The 13,910-nt window shown below is 41.5% G+C and overlaps 1 protein-coding gene across 5 annotated transcripts in view; it reads left to right on the forward strand.

Moving 5' to 3' along the window:
- LRRC8D (leucine rich repeat containing 8 VRAC subunit D) overlaps positions 1-13,910 on the forward strand; it is a 110,933-nt gene that overhangs the window by 13,294 nt on the left and 83,729 nt on the right. For 2 of the 5 annotated variants that reach the window (XM_019753240.3, XM_019753246.3), the window contains exon 2: positions 7,782-7,929. The exons of 1 other annotated variant lie outside the window; for it this stretch is intronic. The gene's annotated coding sequence lies outside the window, so the exon portion shown is untranslated. Of the gene's footprint in view, positions 1-5,906; positions 5,936-7,456; positions 7,481-7,781; positions 7,930-13,910 lie in introns of those variants that run through there. 2 more of the 5 variants (XM_019753251.3, XM_019753269.3) reach the window with 2 other exon arrangements.

Raw genomic sequence — 13,910 nt, forward strand, 5'->3', positions numbered from 1 at the left:
ACTTTCGGACATTTGCTCAGAGGAAGGGAGAGACTGATTTTTGACTGGAAGGATCAAAGACTGTTTCACAAAGAAAAGTAACTTGAACAAGGCCTTGAACGATGAAAAAGATGGCAACTGGAAGCGAAAGGGTGAGAGAGGGGAGGGAACATTAGGGCAGGAAAGTATGGAGACATAAAAGAAGTATGTGCTGCATTTGGGAAATAGTGCTGTGACAGAGTGAGGTGTGTGGGAGGAAAGGAAGGCAGAAAAGTAGCTTGGGACAGACTGCAGAGCGCCTGGAGTGTCCTGCTAAGGAATTTGGACTTCATTCCATTGCCTTTGAAGGTTATCCCGTTAAAGATTCTTGAGAAGGGAAATCATTTGCTCTAGTCTCTGACTTGAGTAGTTCTGGTGGTAGTAAAACAGGGAGTAGAATGTCTGCAATGGAGATTCCTCAACTGAGCTGCACCTTTGAGTCACGTGGGAGTTTGTTAAATGTACAGATGCTGAGAACACGCCCCCTACACACACACACACACTCCAGTGAATCTGATGCTGTAGCTCTGGGGTGGGGCCTGAGAAACTGTTCCGAAGTCCCTGCCGGTGATTCTGAGCACAACCAGAAGAGGGCATAGGTCCTGTGGGCATGAGGGCACTGGGGCCCAGGGTCCGGGCTGAGGCTAGTTCTAGGTTTGCCATTGTGTGGATGCTTTTTAAACCGTGGAAGGGGGCCAGTAATCAACTCTTGGGGAAGGAGCTGTCCGTTTGTGGTTTTCTTTTTATTCTCTATACATACTTAATAATAACCTCAGAGCATTGTCATTTTTACATTCATATGTAGAATGCAGTGCGGCTGTCATTTTTATGCCTTTGTGCTGATTTCCCTTTTGTGTTCGTGTGTATTTAGAAGGAAATGGAATATGTTGGATTCCCTTGGTGCTGTCTCTTTCGACAGTTTTTCCTGTGGAGTCAGTTCAGGAGTCCACTACTTGGGACATGGTGGCTACAGTTCTCAAGTCTCTTAGATGCTGCATGAAAGGGATGCTCACTTGTACATTTCTTGGGACCCCGCCAGAATTTAGGTTTAGGCCATTTTCTGAGTTCCAAATCCACTACTGATTTCTAAAGTATAATTTTTGCTGGGAAGGCAAACAGCTCTACCAAGGGAGAAGCGATTTCTCAACATTAAATAAATTAGAAATTATAATTTATGCTTAAAATAATAATGTTAGTCCAAGTTTTAGCTCTCTTCTCTCTTCCTTCTGCACTGTTCTTTATCCTGCCATGTGTTTGCAAACCATTCTCATGACCTTCTGTCTGTGCGGCATATTTGTAGTGGGGCCAGATTATACATACACCACTGACTTTTTCATCTGACCTCTAAATTCAGCCTTTGAGCCCCTTCATTTCTTTGAGTTTTGCTAACAGAGTCTTCTTGTTGAAAGGAATATTATTTCCCATGGAACTTTACTGATGGTGTGTTGGAATAATAGGATCATAGTTTTTGAAGTTCAGACCTAAGGTCCTCAAATTTTAAACATACGTAATATGCTATTGCTTGCTTTACTTAGTTTAGTCTTGGTATTTCAAGTCCAGAGGCAGTTACTACCCATTAGGCATCCTAGCCCCTCCCTGAAAATTAAAGGGAGCACAAAAATGAAACTGAACTTCTCATTTTTCTTCACCCCTTTGCTAATTGAACTAAATCTATTGGCTCTCCCTCATTGGCCCTTTTCACCACCCCCCACCCCCCATTAACGTTTTGTGCAAATTTGATTATAACAGTGTGAATGATTTCTGTGTTACTTTTGAATACAGGTTGAATACTGTTCCTTGTGGTTCTTTTCTTCACATACTAGTAGATATAGCCAGTGTTTTTCTTGCTAGCCTGCTTAACTCCTGTGTGGTTCTTGTAGCTACATAAGTTGCAGTTGATTTAACAATCCTTACTTCATGGGAAACTGTATCAAATGCTTCACCAAGATCAAAGTATATGGGGTCATTACACTCCCTTCTCTTGCTAGGTCAGTTGTCTTGTAGCCAGAGTCCTGAAGCCTTGTAGTCCAGGACCCTGGTCAAGGTGAGAAAGCAGCCTTTTGTCCCGGCTTTTCCATTCTGCAAATTTCTTTTCAATATTCATTTATTCAGCAACATGTAGCAGGCTCTTCATCCCTGACTCCCTACAACCAGTGGTTACATTCTTGTTGCAAAAAGGAAAGCCTTTGAGCCTTTCACTCTACTCTTCCACCATATTCTGGGCCCATTCCCCATGAACTTTCATGCTTGAGAAAGCAAACCCAATCCACTTGTGTCCTAGTGGTAGTAAAATGGATTGATTAAAAGTAGACTCCATGGCCAGCTAGGCCGCACAAGTTCTAGTTTTGTTAGCTAGTGTTACTTTGGGCAAATGACTTAATACTGGTATCTCTGTATCTTTTTCCTGATCTATAATATGGAGGTAACTCCTACCTCATAGGGTTATTGTCAGGAGTAATCGAATCAGTACATATAAAGTGGATGGAGTTTGTTTCACTGTTTAGTTTAAAAATTGATGAGCAATCTTTTAAAAGTTTTTGTTTTTAAATTTTTTTTTAAGTGTGTTTTTCCAGCTCCAAGTCAAGTAGTTGTTTCAATCTAGTTGTGGAGGGCGCAGCTCACAGTGGCCCATGTGGGGATCGTCAGAAGTTTATAATAACATTTCTGGATTTTCCAGGCACGTTCCCTTTCATGCTGTTTGCCTTAGCCATTGTACTGCAGGCAGATGAAAAATCAAACTACTCAATTTTGCCACGTTAAATTATTCATAAATTGCCTTTCTTCGTTAAGATTCCATTATAATAGATAATTGAGAAATGATATATTCAATTGATGTGTGTGACTTATTCCGTATCAACTCATATATTTTGCTACTTTCAGATGTGTAATCGTACAAATGTTGATATGTTTCAAAATCCTTTTTAAGAACATTATTTTCTTAGTAATGAATATTACGTTTATTTGACTTGTTAGGACCAATCTTTTTAAGTTGTTGGGTTTTTAATACATTATTTTTTTAATGGATACCCAAAGAGAATTTAAAAAAATTTTTTTTAAATAAGAAAGTAGACATACCCACTACAGAAGATGAATAGACAAAACATGCCTTCCAAAGAAAAATGTGTTATAGGATAGTATTTAGTCTACACAATACACATCACAGTCAACCATCAGTAAATACCCCAAGGCTGTTCCTTGCTAGCAGTCTGGGCCAAGAACATTTTGAATATTCTTAACTTGTGTACAGGTATTTGCATTTAGTCAAACTTTTGTGGTTTCTTGCTTTTTTTTTTCTTCCCTTTTTATGCTCACTAAATCACAGTATGTTAGTCAGTATGGCCACTTTACATATATATATTTGCGTACTAACCAAAGAATGGGAGGGGAAACTTCGAAAAAATGTATTAAGGTTTGTCCATCACAGTTTGCCCAGTGGATCTTTCTTATTTATTATTTTATAAAATAAAACTGCAGCCCAGGAGCATATTTAACCTAATTTATACCAACTTACAGTGCTAGGGCTTAAAATCAGTTGGCCTATTGCAAAATCCATGTTTATAGTTTACACTTGACAAAAATTTGGCAAGGTGATGAAGTAGCATGATGCACTTGAGAGAAAGTATTACAAGTTGTGTTTTAAAAGTGAGATTCTTCTGAGTAGAAGATGTGCAGCACAGAATAATAAATCCCCAGCCAAAATGTACCCACTCATTTCTCTTCAATTAAAAGGAGGAAGAACAAACCCAGTGTGAGTTTTAGCTCCATTACCTACTGCTTTGTGAAAATGACAACATCTGTGAGCTCCTCTGCTTCTTCTCACACACAGATAATGACTCCTCCCTGTCAAGGCAGTGCTGAGAATTCAGTGAGGCAGGGCATGGGAGGGTTCTATGTAAATGTTACCAATTCTGGGCAGCGTGGGTGAGTTGGTATGTTGTTTGGATGCGGAGGGAACTGAGGGCCATGGTACTTAGGGGAACCACTCTGGCTTTGCCTTTCTGCCTTGTACCTGGGTCTTCCAAGTCCTGCTGTGGGGCACTGCTGGTGGTGCTTTTCTTCTCAACTTGCTCAAAATCAAGAAATTGTGTGCCCAGAAGGGAGCTGGAACCATCTCGCAGGCAGATTTAAAAAAAAAAAAAAGAAGATTTGTACCCCCTTGCTACTTTTTTGCCGTGGCAAATGACACTCTGGCTCCTTGAAGATGCCTAATAAACCTTTGTGGGCAAATGCCAGTCAAGCCAGCCAGTTGGCTCTGAGGATGTCTTCCTTGAAATCCATGGCCCAGGTTTTGCAGAGGCTGGCAGGTGAGTGTGAGTGCCAGAGACCTTCCCAGCAAAGCCTGTTGCATGTGCTGCCCTGGACGTGAGGACAGAGATGGGACACTGACATGAAGGCTGCTGGTACAGGCGAGCAGCCCCTTAGGTGGCCAGATAGCTTGTCGTGTTTCATTTTCTTGTTTGCAAAATCCAGCTGTAATGACGACCAAGAATCCTCACACAGAGAAATCATATGGCAAACCTTTTTAACCACCAAAGTCAGGTCTTTCTGAGGTGAGGAAAGATAAGCAGAGCATCATTTCAGATATGAATTTATCATTTCTTCCTCCACACCCAGTAGTCCTCTGAAAAGTGACCTCGTTTCACTTCATTTAGGGCCTCGAAAATGGCTCTGACAATGTTGCTGTCTTCATCCAGGGACTGTGGTACTTAGGGGATGGAGACTTTCAAAATGAACCTCCAGTATTCTTCCAAAATCAATTTTATCTTTTGTATTATTTGTGCCTACCTGGGAGCATATTTTTTCTCTTCTTATGAGGTTGTGAGTTTATATATATATATATATATATATATATACCAATATGTATATGTGTATATATATATATATATATACCAATATGTATATATATATGTATATATATATATACATATATATATGTGTGTGTGTGTGTGTGTGTGTATATATATATTCTGCTCAATAGTGGTAAGGCAGAAACACTTCCCCATGAAACACAGAAGGGGCAGGAGAATATCTGAGCCATGGGAAATTACTATATGATCCTTAGGCCTTGTGGTTGTTAGGAAACATGTCGGTAACTGATGCAATTTTAGGACTTTCTGTTATCCTGACTATAAACTTTGGGATCCATACAGGTTAATTTCAGCATGTTTCCTTTGCTTTTTCTTAAGAATTTCATTTATCTTCAGAGGTTTTCCTTCTAGGCTCTTGGAGTTATAATGAGTAACAGAAATGAAGGCAGGAATACCAAAAGGTATTTTAAAATAGAGTTGAATTTTTTTTTTTTTAAAACATGGTAATTATTGACAGCATTTTTTAAATGAGAGAGAAGTTTTGAGCCTAAATGCCCTTCTTTCTGCTTTCCTCCCATCCCAAGGTACATAGTACTCAGGTGGGTAAGGAACTTGGCTCAAAGTCCCATCCGGTACTTTGTGGAAAAGAAATGGCAGTGCTTTGGGAAGAAGCATTAAGTTTGTGAAGAGATGAAGAGTTGAAAGGTCCAGGGACTGTGAGAAGGAAAAGGTGGCAGCAGAGGCAGAGCTGGACCCTAAAAGGGTGCTAAGAGCCCTCAGGAAGTTTTTAGTAAGAAGCCCTCCTTAGCTTGTGTGTGTCTGAAGGGTGGGCATGCATCTCGGCCGCTCCCAGCCCTTGCCATCGCGCTTGAACTGCCCTTGCCTTTCACCTTCATGCTCTAGGACTCCAGACTCTGTGCTGCTTCGTGAGGTGATGGGGAAGGGCCAGTGAGCTGCAGTTCATCTGGACACAAGACAAAAGCACTCTCTCCTTCACTTTCTCTGCAAGTGTCTGGAGTCTCCCTGTTGCCAAGATTTTTAACCACCTTTTAATATGTGCTCTGTTTCTTGGCTTGCCAGGAGGCTGATAGCGGCGCGCTATTTGACAGGTGAGTGTGGACTAAGTGCTAAAGGAGAAGGAAGTGGCAAATGAGAAATTTAAACAGTTTCATTAAAAGTTGAGGCTATGCATGCCTCTTTTTTTTCCTTCCTTCTTAAAAAGGTCCAGTTAAAAAGAATTCAAGAAACAAATATTAGTCAGCTGATTAGAGTCTGAACCGGACAGACTTTGTACCTTGGCATATGAGTGGCTATCCTAGAACCTTTTGAACTTTTGCCACTGAGTAGTTCTGAAAGGGCTGACAGAGCCAGCAGTAGATAATGGGAAAGAGCACAGTGTCCTCCACTCGGGTGATCAAGGTACATAGTACTCAGGTGGGTAAGGAACTTGGCTCATTCTACACAGTGATAGCATGTAAATTGCAGGATCCTTCTGAGATGAAGGAATGGATGCCAGGTGGTCTTGATTTTCCTCCCAGAATTCACGGTTGTTTTGAGAATTAGCAGAGTGTAGGGGAAATGGCCCAGATTTTATACTTAGGCAAGACCTGTTATTCAGCTCTCCATTTGACCACTTTCTAGCCGAGACATCCATCGGGACAGTTACTGAACTTCTCTGACCCTATTTCCTCAACTGGGAATATAAGACTAGGACTTTTGCCGATCTGTTGGGAAATGTTAAGACTAAGAGGCAATTTAAACGCGATGCCATCCAGCATGGAGTAGGAATGTAATATCCATCCATGTCTTTCTACTTCGGTCACAATTTAGCTTTTTTTATGTAGAATAATCATCCTTTATATTCAATTCTCCATGCTGACTTTTGAGGCATGAATAACGTATTGAAGTCATCAGCTTGATGCTAAAAGGAACTGTTTATCAGAGACAGCCTGTAAGTGCCTTGTAACCTGATAGACATGTGTGCAAAGGTAGGCAGGGTACAAACGAAGCTGTCCACACTCAGAAGCTTAGCTCAGAAACGGAACACTGAATACATGTGCAAACTCCTAGAGCTGGCACACTCTGTTTGTGGCAGATTCTTAAACCTTCTGTTTACTGTTTTTTTAAACTACTCTGAAGTTCACCTAAGTCAGAGGGTAACAAAATGCACAGAAACCCAGACATTTGGAACTACTCGCTGGTTCATACGCACAGAGAAATACTTAATTGTTTTCTGGAACGATGCACGATAAGATTATCTTTTGAGTGGATTTGGTGTATGTAAATGTTGGGACAGAGGGTGAGGATCACAGTAGAGAGGGATCCCAGGAACCTGGAATACTTCCCCCCCCCCCCCTCCCAGTTCTTGGCAGCTGTGTGTACACACTCTTGAGTCAGCCAGACGCAAGACAAGTAATTTCCCATCCTGAAGCTCTTCACACTGCGGGGCTGGAGGGGATAATACTGGGATGTGGCTGTTAACTTTAAAATTGTGCATAAATCCAGCCTCCACTCCCCTGGAAAGGCTCAGTCTTGTCTTTACACCTTCCCCAAGGCGGTTTTTTTTAGGGGCGGGGTGGGGAGTGGAAAAAAGGAAAACGAAGACAGACTGCACTCGGGGCGCCTCGGAGGAAGCCTGTAGTCCTTTGACTTAGGTACATGTGGGGAGGGGAGACCTCGGCTGGGGCTGGAAACGGAAGGGCTGCGAGCGTGCTGGGTTGGCTGCAAGGCCGCCGGCAGGGGGAGGCCCGGGCCCTGGGGAGCCAGCTCGCGGGTGGCGGTGTGGTGGGTCCCCACCCGTGGGGAAAGCGCCTGGTGCAGACCATGGCGAGGAGGGCGGCGGTTATGCAACCCGCAGCCCCCCGGCCCGCCCTCCCGGCTGGTCTGCGTCCCTCCTTTCACTCTGCCAACACTCGGGTCTCTCTTGCTCTTTCTCTCCCCTGTGTTTTAAAACAGGAAGTACACGGCTGTCTGTAACGTGCTGCCGGGTCCCAGGATGGAGGAGTGAAGTCTCCGTGTCGCAACCGGTTCCAGCCTGTGGAGCCCACCGGAAGCTAAGTCCCCGGAGAGCGCCCTGAGGGAGCAGGGTGGCTGCCTGGTCCAGGTACGTGGGGCCGGATCGGGGAGCCGGTGGGGCCGGGCGCTGGGTTGTCACTGGCCACAGCCCCGAGTGCGGACCTCTAGCTCCGCGCTGCAGCCTGACTCGCGTGCATTTTCTTGGTGGCGTCCCACTTACTGTTTTCTCCCACCAAGGGTCTCTGCCAGACTGCTGCTGCACCGCGCAGGGTGCTGAACCCGGGTAGGACCTGCCTGAGCTTCACCCTAGGAGGCAGCTTTCCAGGCTGGCTGCCCGTGCCCGGGAAGCCTCCGGGAGTCCCCAGCTGTCCTCTCCACCCTCGCCTCCGCCTCCTCCTGCTGCCTGAAGCAGTGGCTCTTTGTTCCTCACTCGCTGGCCTGGGGTTATCTACATAAATGTTCTGGGAGGCTTGGGTGTAATTAAGTGTGGTGTGAGTGTGAAAGGTGGGGATCTAGCGAGAGAAGGAACTTGAGTTGTGGGTGAAGTGTAAGGTGGAAAGGAGAGCAAGAGTCTTGGTGTCCAGGCTCAGAAATCCCACCTCTTTTTGAGCCGGTGAAACCGAGGAGCCCCACTCTTTGCTTTCTATTTTGGGAGAGCCAGGCCCTCAGGAACTGAGGGAATTAGTGATGCAGACACACACCGGAAAGGTAATGATGAGGGGCAGCTAGTTCTGAGGTGTTTAGTCTGGTGTCTGGCTTGTTAACTGCAGTTGTGGTTTCTTAGCCAGGCTCGCTTGCTGAGACAGAGGCTACTTTTAAAGGTAGGAGCCAGACATCTTTATTCGTTACATTCCACTTCTCATCAGAGTAAAATTGAGAATAACTTTTGTAAAATTCACTAGGTAGATTATAATTTCATATCTTGCTCCATCTCAGATGTTCAGGTAGAGAACAAACACTATAGAAAAGGCTGGTTTTATGCACAGACTTTTTGCTACTTTTCCCTGGCAGCTCCTCTCTCTGCAGACTAAGTTAGACTGACTTCTCCCCCAGTGAAAGCTGGGCCTTGTTTCCCCACCTGTATTTATCTACCTGGTGAAACTCCAGTCTTATGGAGGGACACTGAGGAAGGTGGGATGGCTGAGAAGAACCAGTTTGATGAGAAGATTATATGGCCTGAAATTAAATGTTTGAACAATGCTAAAGCCAGTAGCATCTTCATACTCTGTTTTGGAAGATGGGATGTGAGCAGATGACTAGAAGGAAGGAAAGTGAGATTCTGCAAAGAAGGGTCTCTTTCTGTAGTATGGAGGGAAGTGTTTAATAACAGTATTACATACACTTAGCTCCTTCAACTTATCGGGTGGCCAAGCTTTCTCAGGGAGCACGGTTAGCTGTAGAATTTAAATTCATGATGTCGAATGCTGACTATACTATTCTAACTTGAAAACTTTATAATAAAATACATTTACTGCACAATTAATTTTGGCTCTGAAAGGAAAATCTTTTGTAGTCAGTCAGGTAGCATGGGGAATTTGTACTGCTTCCTCCCTTCCTTTTTGTTTTTTCCTTCTTTCTATCAGCTGCATGGAGGTAATTTGAATGATAAGACCCCATTATTCCAACAGTCCTTCAAAACTTTAATCCCTTTAAAAAATGCAGTTGCTTTGAGCATTTGTGATAATGTCAATAATTGGCATAATTGTGTTAGCAGTAAGTCGCCAAGAAATACTATGAGAACTGAGCAGTTAATTTCATCTCTTTCTAGATAGATAGACATAGGCTTCTTAAATTTGAATTTAATTGTGAAATGTCTGGGTTTATGCCTCTTTTCTTGCCAAATAGAACGTGAGACTAAAAGTGAAAACAAGTCATTGAGAGAGACTTTTGAAAGACCTGGACAGCCATAATATTTTGCCTGTTTCTATACTGAAGTATACACCTAGCCCTCTGGTTCATTTCTTTGAGCACTCTCTTCAGCATCTGTCCTTCTGCTTCAAGATAAAATAGAGCAGCCTTTGTGGCTGACCCTCCAAACCTGGTCTCTGTTTAGGAACAGGATTTACTCCCACCCTAACAGAATGTGATAATAAATAATAACCCAAGAATAATAACTGCCTTTAGATCCTTATTTTGTGTTTACAGAGCACATTTTCTATAGCTCATTTATAATGTGTTAACTCCTTTTAATAGTCTGGTGAAATAGGATTCGTTTACTCCATTTTACCAAGAAAGGAAGCTGAGGTTGATAAAATTTGACTTGTCAGTGGTCATACTAGTAAATGGAGATGCTGGGGCTTGAACAAGAGTCTTTTGATTTGTAATCCTTGGCTCTTTTGTAATCTGGAAAGTTGCTGCCTAAGGAAGAGATGGCAATGCTGATTTAGGTGGTCCTTAGCTATTCCAAAAGACAGATTAGCCTTACCTAAATCTCCAGATCTTTTTCCACTCCTCTCCACCCAGAACTCAAGGGGTTTTTTTGTTTCGTTTCTCCCATGTTTGAAATTTACACTTCCTGTGTGTTACTGATTAGATTTAGCTATGTTTGCATCAATGTGATTTTTTTTTTTCTGCTGCCAAAATTCTAATGGCATATTTTAATTTACAGATATTTTTGTTGGGCCTTAGTGACCAGTATCTGAGTGAACAGTATCTGACCCTTCTTTTTGAAGGGTCAGGTTAGCATATATATATATATATATATATATATATATATATGTGTGTGTGTGTGTGTGTGTGTGTGTGTGTGTGTGTGTGTGTGTGTGTATATATATATATATATATATATATATATATATATATATATGGGAGCAGCTCACAGTGGCCCATGCAGGGATTAAATCAGCAACCTTGGTGTTATTAGCACCATGCTCTAACCAACTGAGCTAACCAGCCACCCCATAGCATATTTTAAACAACACTTCTGGTCTAGCCCTAGGGCAGTTTATGTCTCAGAAAATAAATAATAAATTAATAAATAATGTGTATGACACTCCCCCGCAATCCCTATCATATGTACCATACCACCACCATACATAGTTTCTCAATTCCCCCACCCTAGCTCAGGATAACGGCTTACAAATTGATATTACAGAAAGACATGAGCAAACCCATCTACACTTTAAATTACATATTAAATATTTTGTAATATTCCTCAGTTGGAAATAATTTTACTTTTCTTTGCAGTGCTTAAAGTTGAGGTTCCCTTTAGATATGTTGCATCGAGAAGAATTTAAGTTAAAATTTGGGGTACATTTTCACTGGACTAGAAAATGCTGGACAAAATATTTATTTTCTCTTCAACAATTGGAGTATCTATAGTAATCTATAACTTCCCCTCTATAGAATTGAGTCAAAGCATCAGGAGAAGAAGGAGAACGTAGAGGGGGACATAAGATAAAGTAAACAATTTTTCTTTTATGAGTAAGGAATGAAATGATGTATATTTTCTTCATACACGTGCACTGCCATTTCTGTCTGTTTGGGACAGTTACAATAGCTTGTGAACTAAGAATGAAAGGGTAACTAGCTTTGATGTTAAATGCCAAGGAAAAGTTTATGGCCGAGAGAGGACTAGGAGTGGAGATAAATGTGTGTTAAGATTTCCACTTTATCAAAACCCTCTCTCTTTTTCCTTCGTGTCTATTATAAAATAGAAATTACCTTCAATTGGAAATTGTATACTTTAAAGCATTGGTTGTCAACCCTTACGAAAATCGGGAAGTTTTTATCTAATGCTCAAAAGGTTTCAGAGATTTTGGTTTGTTTAGAATTCTACTTATTTCTTTCTTTTTTTTTAAAGATTTTTTATTGGGGAAGAGGAACAGGACTTTATTGGGGAACAGTGTGTACTTCCAGGCCTTTTTTCCAAGTCAAGTTGTTGTCCTTTCAATCTTACTTATGGAGGGTGCAGCTCAGCTCCAGGTCCAGTTGCCGTTTTTTTTTCTAGTTGCAGGGGGCACAGCCCACCATCCCTTGGGGGAGTCGAACCGGCAACCTTGTGGTTGAGAGGACGCATTCCAACCAACTGAGCCATCCAGGAGCTCAGCGGCAGCTCAGCTCAAGGTGCCGTGTTCAATTTTTAGTTGCAGGGGGTGCTTCCCACCATCCCTTGCGGGACTCAAGGAGTTGAACCGGCCACCTTGTGGTTGAGAGCCCACTGTCCCATGTGAGAATCCAACCAGCAGCCTTCGGAGTTAGGAGCATGGAGCTCTAACCACCTGAGCCACCGGGCCGGCCCAGAATTTTACTTATTTCTGATGATTACTAATATTTAGTAACAAATTGACTATTTACTGTCATTCAACTGAATATATAGTGTAAATTATGACCACAGCATCTTCCTGTATTTGTAAAATAGTGTATGCATGTATGTGTGAGTGAGACAGGGATTTGGTCTACAGCCCTCTACCAGGACACTGAATCCCACAGGTTGGAAAACTGGAGGAAAGTAAAACAACTGTTCCAGGCTGAAAATACTGAAATGGTGATGTAAAATGTACAGTGTGTTTGCCACCAGTTTATAAAAATTCCCAGGTGGAATTTTTCCTCTTTCTTATACCTTAAACACGTGATGTGTAAAGTCCTGACTTTGGATCTGCTTTGGTTTCCGGGTTAACTATTTTTCCTGATCAGCATGGATGTCTTGCAGTTACTCACTCATGGATAACTGGATTTCTTCTAAGCATTTTCCCTACAGTACTACTGTGAATATCCCTTACGTTTATAGAGTCAGGACTCTGACACCAGTTGCAGAATCACCACTGTCGGAACTACCACCAGCAGCAACTTTATATTCATTTCCCAGAAGCTAAAAGAATCTTTCTGACCTTAACTTTTACAGTTTTCATAAATATATGAAAGGATGAATATTATTTATCCGTGTTCTGTAGTGGAAAAAAACTGACATGTAAGTTCACATTGAATCAATCTCTGGTTTCTGTGCCTGTTGCTGTGGCTTGGGTATTCTGTATAGGACGGTTTAGGTTGGGCACCAAAATCTGTTAGGGTTAGTGCATGATGTTCTTTTTTCTGGTTAAAAAAAAAAGTCACTTCCTACTACCTATTGGACACCTCAGATGTGCAAGGCACTTTACATGGAGTGTCTCTAATCCTCCTGGTGTTTTTCAGGGTGGGTAATATCCCCATTTTCTAGGTGATAAAACTAAGGCAGAGATTGTAACTTTTTTGTTATGGTTGTGTTTTCTTTTTAAAAAATCTATCTATTTGTTTATTTTTGTTTTTCAATTACAGTTTATTTATAATATTCTGTTAGTTTCAGGTGTACAACATAGTGGTTAGACATTTATATAACTTACAAAGTAATCACCCTGATAAGGAGTTTGTAGCTTACCAAGTCACGTGGACCTAGATCCAGGTTTGTCAGTTCCCACACTGAAACATTACCCTCATTATATCTGCTTGTTTCTCTGTACTTAACCTCACCTATGAAGAGAAATGATAACATTTTGTTTAGTCTTACTTACCTTTCCAGCAAAGGTTCAGTTAAAACTGTAGAGAATATGCAGACTTGAGGAACATGATGGAGTCTACCTTTTTATAAATATTTTTGGCTTTCATGTGATATGTATTCATTTTTTCCTAAAGAGCCTAGTTATAATATAATTGAATCCATTGATGAGGTATTCTTCAGGCAATATTGTCCAAAGCAATATTGCTGGGTCTTAGGATATAATCATACTAATATTTTACTAGGAACTGCGCAGTGTTATCAGGTCTATATCTCCACCAATAATACTACATGATGATTCCTTTTTTTAAGTAACAAATTCCCTGATTTTTGCACATCTGATAGATATTAATAGTTTAATTTTGCCCTTTTTTGATTACAAGTGAGGTTGAGCATCTTCTCATTTACTTAATTTCCCCTCTCTGTGAATTGGGTCTCTTGCTTTTTTCTTGTAAGAGTCCCTTAAAAGAGTTTTTATAGAGTTCCTTGTTATATAGAAATTAACCTCCTGTTAGCTTTAGACACTGTGAATATTTTCTCCCAGTATGTCACTTGCCTGATAACTTTGCCTATGATGCTTTTCATTAATAACAACAACA

Source organism: Rhinolophus sinicus, chromosome 14 (genome assembly GCF_057876585.1).
Source record: "Rhinolophus sinicus isolate RSI-liver-muscle chromosome 14, RSI-T2T, whole genome shotgun sequence".
NCBI lineage: Eukaryota > Metazoa > Chordata > Mammalia > Chiroptera > Rhinolophidae > Rhinolophus > Rhinolophus sinicus.